The sequence below is a fragment of the Bufo bufo genome, chromosome 5 (genome assembly GCF_905171765.1).
Source record: "Bufo bufo chromosome 5, aBufBuf1.1, whole genome shotgun sequence".
Classification (NCBI taxonomy): Eukaryota; Metazoa; Chordata; class Amphibia; order Anura; family Bufonidae; genus Bufo; species Bufo bufo.
The window spans coordinates 411,511,041-411,526,127 of NC_053393.1; the positions used below are offsets into that span (position 1 = coordinate 411,511,041).

The 15,087-nt window shown below is 43.1% G+C and overlaps 1 protein-coding gene across 4 annotated transcripts in view; it reads right to left on the bottom strand.

Moving 5' to 3' along the window:
* The window catches only part of THRB (thyroid hormone receptor beta), a 347,062-nt gene that overhangs the window by 133,962 nt on the left and 198,013 nt on the right, over positions 1-15,087 (bottom strand). The window contains exon 1 of one of the 4 annotated variants that reach the window (XM_040433129.1): positions 9,645-9,707. The exons of the other annotated variants lie outside the window; for them this stretch is intronic. The gene's annotated coding sequence lies outside the window, so the exon portion shown is untranslated. Of the gene's footprint in view, positions 1-9,644; positions 9,708-15,087 lie in introns of those variants that run through there. 4 annotated transcript variants of the gene reach the window in all.

The following is a 15,087-nucleotide window of genomic DNA, read 5'->3' on the forward strand; positions in this document are numbered from 1 at the left end:
GCATACTGTGCAGGTACAGCGGAGATGGTGGCACGGTGGACAGGTAACTATTAAGGAAACAATCTTTCTTCAACAGGTCCATGGAATGCTTGTATTTTTCATAATGCCACAAAAAAAACCTCAAAGTACAGATCTTGGTATCTAAGTAAGGCTACTTTCACACTTGCGTCTTTGCCTGATTCGGCAGGGATCAGAAAAAACGGTTCCGTTACTGATAATACAACCATCTGCATCCGTTATGAACAGATCCGGTTGTATTATCTTTAACATAGCAATGACGGATCCGTCATGAACTCCATTGAAAGTCAATGGTTGACAGATTTGTTTTCTATTGTGTATGAGAAAATGGATCCGTCCCCATTGACTTGCATTGTGGGTCATGCCAGATCCATTTTGCTCCGCATCCCATGATGGAAAGAAAACCGCAGCTTGCTGCTATTTTCTCTCCGGTATGGGAACGCAACCAAACGGAATGGAATGACAATGAATGGGGACAAAACGGAAGAGTCGTGTGAAAGTAGCCTAAGAAGAAAACTACACCAAAATCTAAGGAAGGAAGGTTCCAAATTATTGCATCGATATAGTTTCTCCATTTACCTATATCGTTACCTCTCCTAAAATGTCTGCTTTAGTAAATGCTTGTGTTCCCAATGAAACAATTCTGGAGCATCTGTTATAAGAACTCTGTGCTGTACCATTCCTCTGTTATTCCTTTTGGAAATGCATGAATAAATTGACAACCAGATGTTAATGAGAACTATTAGCACTGATTGAATAGTGGAACATCCTTGATGTTGAACATAAGAAACCAAGACTCAAAAGGTATCACATGAAATAGGAGGCAGCATTGTTCATATACCTTTGCATATGGTGTTCCACATCTTTAGATCTATACTACAGGGAGTGCAGAATTATTAGGCAAATGAGTATTTTGACCACATCATCCTCTTTATGCATGTTGTCTTACTCCAAGCTGTATAGGCTCGAAAGCCTACTACCAATTAAGCATATTAGGTGATGTGCATCTCTGTAATGAGAAGGGGTGTGGTCTAATGACATCAACACCCTATATTAGGTGTGCATAATTATTAGGCAACTTCCTTTCCTTTGGCAAAATGGGTCAAAAGAAGGACTTGACAGGCTCAGAAAAGTCAAAAATAGTGAGATATCTTGCAGAGGGATGCAGCACTCTTAAAATTGCAAAGCTTCTGAAGCGTGATCATCGAACAATCAAGCGTTTCATTCAAAATGGTCAACAGGGTCGCAAGAAGCGTGTGGAAAAACCAAGGCGCAAAATAACTGCCCATGAACTGAGAAAAGTCAAGCGTGCAGCTGCCAAGATGCCACTTGCCACCAGTTTGGCCATATTTCAGAGCTGCAACATCACTGGAGTGCCCAAAAGCACAAGGTGTGCAATACTCAGAGACATGGCCAAGGTAAGAAAGGCTGAAAGACAACCACCACTGAACAAGACACACAAACTGAAACGTCAAGACTGGGCCAAGAAATATCTCAAGACTGATTTTTCTAAGGTTTTATGGACTGAAGAAATGAGAGTGAGTCTTGATGGGCCAGATGGATGGGCCCGTGGCTGGATCGGTAAAGGGCAGAGAGCTCCAGTCCGACTCAGACGCCAGCAAGGTGGAGGTGGAGTACTAGTTTGGGCTGGTATCATCAAAGATGAGCTTGTGGGGCCTTTTCGGGTTGAGGATGGAGTCAAGCTCAACTCCCAGTCCTATTGCCAGTTTCTGGAAGACACCTTCTTCAAGCAGTGGTACAGGAAGAAGTATGCATCCTTCAAGAAAAACATGATTTTCATGCAGGACAATGCCCCATCACACGCGTCCAAGTACTCCACAGCGTGGCTGGCAAGAAAGGGTATAAAAGAAGAAAATCTAATGACATGGCCTCCTTGTTCACCTGATCTGAATCCCATTGAGAACCTGTGGTCCATCATCAAATGTGAGATTTACAAGGAGGGAAAACAGTACACCTCTCTGAACAGTGTCTGGGAGGCTGTGGTTGCTGCTGCACGCAATGTTGATGGTGAACAGATCAAAACACTGACAGAATCCATGGATGGCAGGCTTTTGAGTGTCCTTGCAAAGAAAGGTGGCTATATTGGTCACTGATTTGTTTTTGTTTTGTTTTTGAATGTCAGAAATGTATATTTGTGAATGTTGAGATGTTATATTGGTTTCACTGGTAAAAATAAATAATTGAAATGGGTATATATTTGTTTTTTGTTAAGTTGCCTAATAATTATGCACTGTAATAGTCACCTGCACACACAGATATCCCCCTAAAATAGCTAAAACTAAAAACAAACTAAAAACTACTTCCAAAAATATTCAGCTTTGATATTAATGAGTTTTTTGGGTTCATTGAGAACATGGTTGTTGTTCAATAATAAAATTAATCCTCAAAAATACAACTTGCCTAATAATTCTGCACTCCCTGTACATGTCCCTAAAAACACACTCCAAATATTATACAGTGGAAATACCATGTCTATATCTCTTTCAGTCTCAACCAACTAGAAATAACTTACTCCAGACTGCAGATAGATTATATCTCAAACAGTGAAGTTAACCACATGTCACAATGCACATACGCAGCAGCCTCATGTCCAGTATAACAAGACACCCGTCACGCACAGGAACAAACCATGGTTTCCTTTGAATAAGTTTTATCTGAGCCTTAGCAAGTATGTGTCAAATCTGCTTCATTTGACTATGATGTATTAAAAATGAATATAGAAATACCACAGGAATGCCTTTTGCTGTAAAAAAAAAAAAAAAAGGGATATCACCTTATATAGGGCACTTTCTAATATGCTTTGTGCCTCTTAATTTGTCATAACCCCAAAAGAACTACAGTCGTAGTGTACAGAAACAGGCCAGTGTGAGGTATCCATTTTGTCAGGTACCCATTTCTGGTGACCGTTACCTGATGAGTACTGTAAGGGTAATTGAGACAGGCAGACACATATGAAATCTGCCTTAATCCTGGATTTATGCCTCAAAGATAGGACGTCTCTGAGTTTTACTGGATGGATGGCAACGCTTGTTATGACCATGCTTAGTGGTCTATATCTTCCTGTCTCCATCAAGTATGTCTGGGACGGCATCCAAATGATGAGAATTGTAAACAGATGTGTACATCAAAGATATAGTAGTGTAGACCCACTGCTCACTGTAGTGCTGGGGGTTATTTTGCTCCTTTTAGCAGTGATCCATGGGGCTTTACTTTTAGGACATTTTTATTTTTTTGTATAAAAATTTTTCATACCTGGATAGAAGGTATAAAAAGAAAAAGTCTGTTTTTCACCTTTTAAAAAAATATTTTTTAACAGCATCAAGTGCAACTAAAATGCTTTTCTAAATTGTGTCCCCTTTCTGTTATGGTCGTGTTACAGAGGATACATACACTATAAGTACATCTCATCAATAAGTTAATGTATTTCAGTAATTCAATTCAAAAAGTGAATTACTCATATCCGGCAGTCTGTTCTGGCATGGCCGGATCTCTCTGTATCTGGCATTAGTGTAAAAGAAAACTGGCTTAATTGCCCATAGCAACGAAAGGTGGAATCTGGTGGATCTGGTTGCTATGGGCAACTAAGGCTACTTTCACACTTGCGGCAGTGTGATCCGGCGGGCAGTTCCGTCGTCGGAACTGCCCGCAGGATCCGCCGATCTGCCGCTGACTGAAAGCATTTGTGAGGCGGATCCGTCTCACAAATGCATTGCAAGGACGGATCCGTCTCTCCGCTTGTCATGCGGACCGACGGATCCATCTTGTACATTTTTTCACATTTTTACCGATCTGCGCATGCGCATGCCGGAACAACGGATCCGGCATTCCGGTATTCTGAATGCGCTAAATCATTCCTATGGGAAAAAATGCCGGATCCGGCGTTTAGGCAAGTCTTCAGTTTTTTTCGCCGGAGAGAAAACCGTAGCATGCTGCGGTTTTCTCTTTTGCCTGATCAGTCAAAACGACTGAACTGAAGACATCCTGATGCAAACTGAACGGATTACTCTCCATTCAGAATGCATGGGGATAAAACTGATCAGTTCTTTTCCGGTATAGAGCCCCTGTGACGGAACTTTATGCCGGAAAAGAACAACGCAAGTGTGAAAGTAGCCTTAGGCCTCTTTCACACTTGCGTTGTTGGGATCCGGCATGCACTTCCGTTGCCGGAGGTGCCCGCCGGATCCGGAAAAACGCAAGTGTACTGAAAGCATTTGAAGACGGAACCGTCTTCCAAATGCTTTCAGTGTTACTATGGCACCCAGGACGCTATTAAAGTCCTGGCTGCCATAGTAGGAGCGGGGAGCGGTATACTTACAGTCCGTGCGGCTCCCGGGGCGCTCCAGAATGACGTCAGAGCGCCCCATGCGCATGGATGACGTGATCCATGCGATCACATGATCCATGCGCTTGGGGCGCCCTGACGTCACTCTGGAGCGCCCGGGGAGCCGCACGGACGGTAAGTATGCTGCTCCCCCGCTCCCCACTACACTTTACCATGGCTGCCAGGACTTTAGCGTCCCGGCAGCCATGGTAACCATTCAGAAAAAGCTAAATGTCGGCTCCGGCAATGCGCCGAAACGACGTTTAGCTTAAGGCCGGATCCGGATCAATGCCTTCCAATGGGCATTAATTCCGGATCCGGCCTTGCGGCAAGTGTTCCGGATTTTTGGCCGGAGCAAAAAGCGCAGCATGCTGCGGTATTTTCTCCGGCCAAAAAACGTTCCGTTCCGGAACTGAAGACATCCTGATGCATCCTGAACGGATTTCTCTCCATTCAGAATGCATTAGGATAATCCTGATCAGGATTCTTCCGGCATAGAGCCCCGACGACGGAACTCTATGCCGGAAGACAATAACGCAGGTGTGAAAGAGCCCTAAGCCAGTTTTCCTTTACACCAGTTTTGATAACTCTCCCCCATGGTGTCACACTCTAATCAGCCAATCAAAACAAAGCACCTGCAAAGGTTTTCTAAGCCTTTAAATGGTCCCTCAGTCTGGTTCAGTAGGCTTCACAATCATAAGGAAGACTGCTGATTTGACAGTTGTCCAAAAGTCAGCCATTGATACCCTCCACATGCAGGATAAGCCACAAAAGGTCATTGCTGAAGAATCTGGCTGTTCACAGAGTGCTGTATCCAAGGATATTAATGGAAAGTTGAGTGGAAGGAAAAAGTGCAGGAGAAGGAGTCAGTGCTTCAAGAGCCACCACATACAGACGTATCCAGGACATGGGCTACAACTGTCACATTCCTTGTGTCAAGCCACTCATGAGCTAGAGACAATGTCAGATGCGTCTTACCTGGGCTAAGGAGAAAAAGGACTGGACGGTTGCTCAGTGGTCCAAAGTTTGGTTTTCAGATGAAGGTAAATTTTGCATTTCCTTTGGAAATTAAGGTCCCAGAGTCTGGAGGAAGAGTGGAGAGGCACACAATACAAGTTGTTTGAGGTCCAGTGTGAAGTTTCCATAGTCAGTGATGGTTTTGGAAACTATGTAATCTGCTAGTATTGGTCCACTGTGTTATTCAAGTCCAAAATCAGCAAGGTCTTTATAGAGATGCTGATTTCATTTTACAAGACTTGGTACCTGCCCACAATGCCAAAAGTACCAATACCTGGTTTAGTAACAATGGTATCACTATGTTTGATTGGCCAGCAAACTCACCTGACCTAAATGCAATGGAGAATCTATGGGGTATTGTCTAGAGGAAGAAGAGACAACAGAGCCGCCAACAATGCAGAGGAGCTAAAGGCCACTATGAAAGCAACCTGGGCTTCCATAACACCTCAGCAGTACCACAGGCTGATTGCCTCCATGCCACATTGATGCAGTAGTGCATGGAAAAGGAGCCTGGACCAAATATTGAGTGCATCATTTGTATTAAAATGATTTTTAATTCGTCTTATATAATATTCTAATTTCCTGAGATACTGACTTTTGGGTTTTCATTATCTGTAAGCTATAATCATCAACATTAAAATAAATAAATGCTTAAAATAGATCCCTCTGTGTCTCACTTTTTGAATTGCATTACTGAAATAAATTAACTTTCTGATTATATTCTAATTTATTGAGGAGAAGCACATGAATATGGACAAAAGTATTGGGGCACCTACACATTACAACTACAGGAGTTTATTATGGCATCCCATTCTAAGTATTAATATAATCTTGGTCCCCTCCTTGGAGCTCAAACAACTTCCACTTTTCTGGGAAGGTTTTCCACAAGATTTTGAAGTGTGTCTGTGGGAATTTTAGCCCATTCATCCAGAAAAGCATTTGCAAGGTCAGACACTGATGTTGGATGAGAGGGACTGGATCATAATCACTAGAGATGAGCGAATCGACTTCGCATAAAACTTCGTGGTACCTTGGAACCGAACCAGAGTTCGGGAAATGTTATTTTTACAGTATAAATTAATTTCTGAAGTCATTATGCGAAGTCTCGCGAGACTTCGCGAAGAAATAACTTCGGCTCATCAGAGCTACAACATTCTAATACTGTACGGAGCTCCGAAGTACGGAGCTCCGAAGTCGATTCGCTCATCTCTAATAATCACCTTTGTAGTTGATCCCAAAGGTGATTGATTGGGTTGAGGTCTGGGCTCTGTGTGGGGCAGTCAAGTTTCTTCACACCAAACTTACCCAACAATGTCCTAGTGGTACCCTGCTTTGTGGTCTGGAGCACAGTCATTCTAGAACAGAAAAGGGCCTTTCCCAAACCGTTCCACAAAGTCGGAAGCATATAATTGTCCAAAATGTCTTGATAAATGAAAGCATTAACCCTTTCACCCCCGGAGTTTTTTTTTTTTGCGTTTTAGTTTTGTGCTCCCTGCCTTCCCAGAGCCATAACTTTTTTGTCTGTTCACATAGCCATATGAGGGCTTGTTTTTTGTGGGAAAAGTTGTACTTTCCAACACCACTATTTAATATTGCATATGATGTAGAGTAAGTGGGAATAAAAATTGCAAAAATAAAGCAATTCCACCACAGTTTTAGTTTTTTTTTTATTTACGACGTTCAATGTGCGATAAAACTGACCAGTTACTTTTATTCTACAGGTCAGTATGAATCCAGCGATACCTTATATGTATAGTTTTTCTTGCGTTTTGATAGTGATAAAAAAATTACAAAGTGGGGAAAAAAACTGTTTTATTTTTTTGTTGTCATATTTTGACCTCTATAACTATTTTTATATTTTTATACTATGGGCGTTTTTGCACATCGCGACAGCCACGATGTGTATTTTTTTATTTAAAAAAATATATAATTATTTTTATTTTGGGAAAAGGGGGGTGATTTACATTTTTATGTTTTTTTTTAACACTTTTTTTATAATTCCCATAGGGAACTATAACATTCAATCATCTGATTGCTTTCATAGACTCCAATGCACTTGCATTGGAGTCTATGATGATTTTACTACTTTCCTATGGAGCCCTATTACAGGTAAGCGCTCCGTAGGAAATACTATGCAGCAGCTTCCTGTCATTCACAAAGACAGGGGCTGCTGCACAAAAGCTCTGGTTCCTCCGATTGCCACACGTGGGAGCCGGCGCACCACCGAATGCGCGCGCTTTCGGTTTTCAGCGCGCTCAGATGCATCTGAGGGGTTAAATGTCCGCGATCAGCATTACTGCTGGTTGCGGACATGAGCAGCGGGTGTCTGCTATAAGAAACAGGCGGCCACCCTCGGCTATGACGCCTGCAGCGCTTAGGAGCGGGCGCCATCTTTAAAGACCCGGCCAGCGCCGAACTATTACGGCCCTGTTCGGGAAAGGGTTAAGATTTCCCTTCACTGGAATTGAGTGGCTTAGTCCAACTGTGGAAAGACAACCCCAGGGCATTATCCCTCCTCCACCAAACTTTAAAGATGACACAATGCAGGCAGGCAACATTCCACTAGCATTTGCCAAACCCAAAGTCATCCATGAGATTGCCAGAGAAATAAGCGTGATTTGTCATTCCACAGAAGACGGCTCCACTGCTCCAGTCCAGTAGTGGCTTAACATCACTCCATCTGATGATTGGCATTGTGTTTGATGACGTAAGACTTGTATGCAGCTGCTCAGCCATGGAAACCCATGCAATGAAGATTCAGGTGCACAGTTTGTGTGCTGATGTTAAAGGGGTTATCCCATCTTAGACAATGGGGTCATATCGATATGCCCCCATTGTATGATAGGTGCGGGTCCCACCTCTGGCACCCGCACCTACAAGGAGAACGGAGCGGAGAAAGTTGAGGAGGGCGCACTGCGCATGCGCAGCCGCCCTCCATTTGTTTCTATGGAGCTGCCGAAAACAGCCGAACGCTGGCTCGGCTATTTCCGTTGGCCCCATAGAAATGAATGGGAGCGGTGGCAGCGCATGCGCGGTGCACTCCCATTCACTTTGCCTGGTGGTGGACAGACCCCGGGGTTCTCCAGCCACAACTCTACCCGGCTCCGTTCTCCTTCTAGATGCGGGTCCCAGAGGTGGGACCCGAAACCTATCAGACAATGGGGGCATATCCTACCGATATGCCCCCATTGCCCAAGATGGGATAAGTAGGTTTTGAACGCGGTAGTTATTCAGTCACTAGAGCATTGGCGACTTTTATATACAATGCCCCTCAGCAACACAGCCTTGTTACTTTCAGCGTTCTACTATATTGTGGATGAGTTGCTGTGGTTCCTAAGCGTTTCCACTCTGCAATACAACTGCAGTGGCCTTCTTAAAGCGATGACTTCTTGGTTGGGTTTCACTAGACATTTTTTACACATAGCAACACATTACAGCGGTCCCTCAAGTTACAATATTAATTTGTTCCAGGACAATGTTGAAACCATTGTAACTTGAGCAATCGTTCCAAAGCGCCAAAATGTCACCCATAATAAGAGAAAATGAAGATTTTAAGAAAAATAAGCAGCTAACAAAGACAGATAAAGCAAGTCGTTCATACAACAGTCAGGAATTGCTGCTAACTAGCAACTAATCCAGCTATTTCACCAGAAAGGTGGCCTTGATTGGTTGGATCTGAGTCTGAAGCATTGTACGGTGAATCTAATTTCAACCTATGAGGATATTGTATCTTGAGGGATCACTTGTATATTTCTGTCTATTATAGGTCCATAAAAAATGTTGTTGATCCACTTTGCAAATTGTATATAAAAAAACATAAATGAAAGACACGTTATACTGTATGTTTTCCCACTAACCTATATGTCCGTCTGCTGAGCATCTCCTGCTCTATAACAGAGCATCATGCTCAATGTAACAGGCTCCCTTCAGGTAAACTCGAGTCTAGAATAAGATCTTCCTCTTGGACTTGACGTTGCATATTACATTTCACTTTTATTCCGCAAATTCTAGTTAATTTGAAGTGCACACTTGAAAGCTATAATCCTGCAGTTTTTTCACAATAAAAGCAAATATGCCAAGTTCTTTCCTACAATGACATTAGCACATAATACAACAATGCGATGTGGCTATGTTTTTCACTATCTCTTCTTGCGCCCAAACTAAATGCAAATCCAAACAGTTCTCAATTCAGCTCCTTGTATCGAAAGATCCAATCTCTAAACCCGCCTGCCTATTTAAGTGCTATATGAATGAGTAAAACACGTACCTCAGAACACCCATGCCAGCCACGGGAAGAAGGCTGCAGCTTCTCCCAGCCTTGCTACTCAGCTATGAACTATCATGTTGCAATGAAAGCTTTTCCATATTTCATTCTCAGACTTGTGTGTGAATTTGCCAAATCCCTGCATGACAAGGGATAGTTTGATATAAAAAAAAGAAAAAAAAAAAAAAAGAAAAAAGAAGAACATATATGTCTGCGCGAACTGGTTTGGCTGGTTCTCTTCCCGCAGAGTATTACTGTAAGAGAACTTGTGGGCACTGCTCCTGTAGTGAAATGAGTATTTGGCAACCAGTCAAATGCACAAATTCTTTAATAGCTGCGAAAGAGAGAGGTGAAATATGACTTGTCTTGCACAGTAATCAGCAATTAATCCTCATAATGTCTGCAGATCTTTGTACACTAGCAATTAAGAAAAACAAGATTCCTTTTTTAATTCCTTCATAAAAAGTAAAAACAACAGTAATCAATGGGAGTTAATCAGAGGCCTCCTTGTGCCCGGCCCGGGGTAAACTGTAGAACTCATGCGATGATGCTGCAATCCAGATTCTGTCTGTTCTGCATCCAAGAAAACATTCCATAGAAAAAGAGCAGACCCAGCAGTCTTACAACATGATTGCTCAGTTACAGCCCATCCGTGCCCTGATTTCTGAGGATATGTTAACTAAATGATGTCAGTTTTCCTGCCTATTACAAGTACGTGCAGCCGTTTCAGACCGTTGTCAGTGATGAAGCCTCCCTCTAGTTGTGTTTTAGGAATGTGCTACCATCTAGTGTGGACATTGGGAATGAATGCTTCATGTCAGGACAACTGATCCCTATGATCCTTTCATGATGCGGTTTTAACTTCTATTGTAGTAAATGTATTGCACATTAATTCTGGAGCGTCTCTTGTGCCGTTCCTCGGTTATTCTCCCTAGAAATGTATTAATTGACAACTGGGTGTTAACAGTTGGGGGTATATCCTTACAAAGTCTGACATTGTCAGTGCCAGGGACATGCCGCTTTGACAAGGGGAATGGTAAGGTCCAGATTTCAATTTATGGTATTCACAAACTTCTATGAGAAATCCCAGTGGAGAAGCACAATGTTCTAACAGAGAGGCACTACTGTTGTTTTACTAAATTACTAAATTTACTGATATAAAAATAAAAAATTAGATGTTATAGAATCATTGTTTTTCACAGAGGATGAAGCACTTTTGATTTGGGTAGAATTCATTCTGGTCCAATTTAAATCAGATGCGTAATGTGGATGAATTGTGTACGAATCGCATTTCCAGAAATTCACTCATCACTGCTGCCAGGTTCTCCGTAACCACTTCTGCACTGTTCACACCTTCCTCACATAAATACTTTTATCACAGTTGAACATGTACAGTAGCTGATCTGGTTTGATTCTGCATGCACAGTGTGTGCCACCATGTGGCGCCTTTGTGTGCCACTGTATCACATGCATTCTCTCCTACAACAAGTATCTTGCAATAGCTTCATATAATATTGTAGCATATGGAAGGGAAATAGTTCTCCACAGACTTCAATGAGCGCTGTTTTATGACTCTATGCAACTCGTAAGTTCTATGGAGCTGTAATATAGCAGTTTACATGAGCCCTTAGGCCTCCTGCACACGATCGTATTGCTTTTTCAGTGTTCTGCGGTCCGTTTTTCACGGATCCGTTGTTCCGTTTTTTGCTTCCGTTGTGTTTACGTTTCCGTTCCGTTTTTCCGTTCCGTTTTTCCGTATGGCATATACAGTATACAGTAATTACATAGATAAAATTGGGCTGGGCATAACATTTTCAATTGTTCCGCAAAAAACGGAACGGAAACGGAAGACATATGGATGCATTTCCGTATGTGTTCCGATTTTTTGCGGACCCATTGACTTGAATGGAGCCACGGAACGTGATTTGCGGGCAATAATAGGACATGTTCTATCTTTAAACGGAACGGAAAAATGAAAATACGGAAACGGAATGCATTTTTTTTGCGGAACCATTGAAATGAATAGTTCCGTATACGGACCGCAAAAAACGGCCAGTAAACGGGGGAAAAAACGGTCGTGCGCAGGTGGCCGTTTCCCCCCCCCCCCCCGCTGCTGTATATGCCATACGGAAAAACGGAACGGAAAAACGGAACAGAAACGGAAACACAACGGAAACAAAAAACGGAACAACGGATCCGTGAAAAACGGACCGCAAAACACTGAAAAAGCCATACGGTCGTGTGCAATAGGCCTTAGGTTGTAGCTCAGGAGGTTTAATGTAGTATGTGCTTCATATGAAGGGAACACTAACCAGGAACAGCCTTAGGCCTCTTTCACACGACCGTATGGCTATTTCAGTGTTTTGCGGTCCGTATTTCACAGATCCGTTGTTCCGTTTTTTTGTTTCCGTTCTGTTCCGTTTTTCCGTATGGCATAAACAGTATACAGTAATTACATAGAAAAAATTGGGCTGGACATAACATTTTCAATAGGTGGTTCCGCAAAAACGGAAGACATACGGATGCATTTCCGTATGTGTTCCGTTTTTTTTTGCGGACCCATTGACTTGAATGGAGCCACGGAACGTGATTTGCGGGCAATAATAGGAAATGTTCTATCTTTCAACGGAACGGAAAAACGGAAATACGGAAATGGAATGCATACGGAGTACATTCCGTTTTTTTTGCAGAACCATTGAAATGAATGGTTCCGTATACGGTCCGCAAAAAACGGCCCGCAAAACGAAAAAAAAACGGTAGTGTGAAAGAGGCCTAACAGTGGTAGCAAGATTTATAATAGGAAAATACTCGTATGCAGGGGCGTACATAGAAATCATTGGCCTCATTGCAAGAATCTAAATTGGGTCCCCATGCCCCATTATAGCACATCCCAATACCCATTCAGGGCCTCTCCCTTTGCTCCATGAACTGTGCTTGCTGCTGCATGTTATATTGTGTGCCATCAGGGCCGGACTGAAATTACAAAACAGCACTGGCACACAAAAGAAGTATAATAGATGCAGTGTGTACAGGTATATAGTATATACAGCACAGTATTCACATGTGAGGTACGAAGTATAAATTACAGCTCATACCTCACATATCAGTTCACTGCTGTATATACCGTATTTTTTGCCCTATAAGACGCACTCCCCCCCCAAAAAAAGTGGGGGGAAAATAGCACTGCGTCTTATGGGGCGAATGCTGCAATCTTACACGGATACATCGCTGCCTCACAGTGCGGCCGGCGTGTATATCAGCGGGAGGGAGGAGGGACTGGGTGCCGGCATCTTGTTTTGAAATGGCAGCGGGGCCTGGTGCAGTAACTGTATTCTACTACACCGGGCCCCGCTCACTGTAGTAATCATATAGGCAATGTTAATTCAGCTCCAATCCAGGCTGTATTACGGTACTTAATACAGTCCTGATCAAAAGTTTAAGACCACTTGAAAAATGGCAAAAAATCATATTTAGCATGGCTGGATCTTAACAAGGTTCCAAGTAGAGCTTCAACATGCAACAAGAAGAAATGGGAGTGAGACAAAACATTTTTTGAGCATTCAATTTAATGAAAACAACGAATAAACTGAAACAGGCTGTTTTTTAGCTGATTAAAATTTTAGGACCACATGACTTTAAAAGGCCAAATCTGTGCAAAGATGTGGATTCATTGTCACTTTCTGTAAGGTAGTCACATGTTGTGATGGCAAAGGCAAAAAAACTCTCCCTTTTTGAACGTGGTCGGGTTGTTGAACTGCATAAGCAGGGTCTCTCACAGCGCGCCATCGCTGCTGAGGTGGGACGCAGTTGGAATTTCTTAAATGATCCTGAGGGTTATGGAACAAAAAAGTCAAGTGGAAGACCCAAAAAAATGTCATCAGCACTGACCCGAAGGATCCAATTGTCAGTCAAGACACTAGACGATTCTCAACCCAAATTAAGGCCCTTACTGGTGCTGACTGCAGCCCCATAACCATCAGACAGCATCTGAGACTGAAGGGCTTCAAAAACAAAAAACGTCTTCAAAGACCTCATCTCCTTGAACGCCACAGAACTGCTCATTTGGACTTTGCAAGAGAGCACCAAACATGGGACATTCAAAGGTGGAAGAAAGTTTTATTCTCTGATGAGAAAAAATGTAACCTTGATGGTCTGGATGGTTTCCAACGATGTTTTCTACGCGCCACAGTGGAGGGGGCGCCAAAATGGTCTGGGGTGCTTTTTCCTTCAGTGGAACAATGGAGCTTCAGGAAGTGCAGGGGCGTCAAACAGCCGCTGGCTATGTCCAGATGTTGCAGAGAGCATTCCTCATGACTGAGGGCCCTCGTCTGTGTGGTAACGACTGGGTTTTCAACAGAACAACGCTACAGTACTTCTTCCAGGAGAATAACATCACTCTTTTGGCCCATCCTGCGTGTTCCCCTGATCTAAATCCAATTGAGAACCTTTGAGGATGGATGGCAAGGGAAGTTTACAAAAATGGACAACAGTTCCAGACAGTAGATGGCCTTCGTGCGGCTGTCTTCACCACTTGGAGAAATGTTCCCACTCACCTCATGGAAACGCTTGCATCAAGCATGCCGAAACAAAGTTTTGAAGTGATAAACAATAACGGCGGAGCTACTCATTACTGAGTTCATGTTTGGAAGTTGGATTTCTGTTTTGGGGGGGGTTTAGTTTTTTTTGGAGGTGTGGTCCTAAACTTTTGATCAGCTGAAAAACAGCCTGTTTCAGTTTATTCGTTGTTTTCATTAAATTGAATGCTCAAAAAATGTTTTGTCTCACTCCCATTTCTCCTTGTTGCATGTTGAAGCTCTACTTGGAACCTTCTTAAGATCCAGCCATGCTAAATATGATTTTTTGCCATTTTTCAAGTGGTCTTAAACTTTTGATCAGGACTGTACTAACTTCCATAGCAGGCAGGAGGCTGGGCGAGCGGGCGGGAGCCGGCAGCGTAACTCACTACGTCACGTGCCTGCTCCGCCCACTTTATGAATGAAGCAGGCGCGTGACGTAGTGAGTTACGCTACCGCCTCCCGCCCGCTATGGAAGTTAGTAGTAAGTACCGTACTACAGCCTGGATTGGAGATGAATTAACATTGCCTATATGATTACTAGAGTGAGCGGGGCCCGGTGTAGTAGAATACAGTGACTGCACCGGGCCCCGCTGCCATTACAAAACAAGATGCCAGCCCCCACCCCCTGTATTGGGGGTCATTCACTACACAGGGACACTGTTATTGGGGGGGATCTGTGGATGACACATAGCATAAGATGCTATGTGTCATCCACAGATTCCCCCATAGCAGTGTAATGCCATTCCCAGATGACCCCATAATAGTGCCATCCCCAGATGCCCCCATAACAGTGGCAACCACAGATGCCCCCATAACAGTGCCATCCACAGATACCCCCATATCAGTGTCATCCACAGATGCCCCCATAA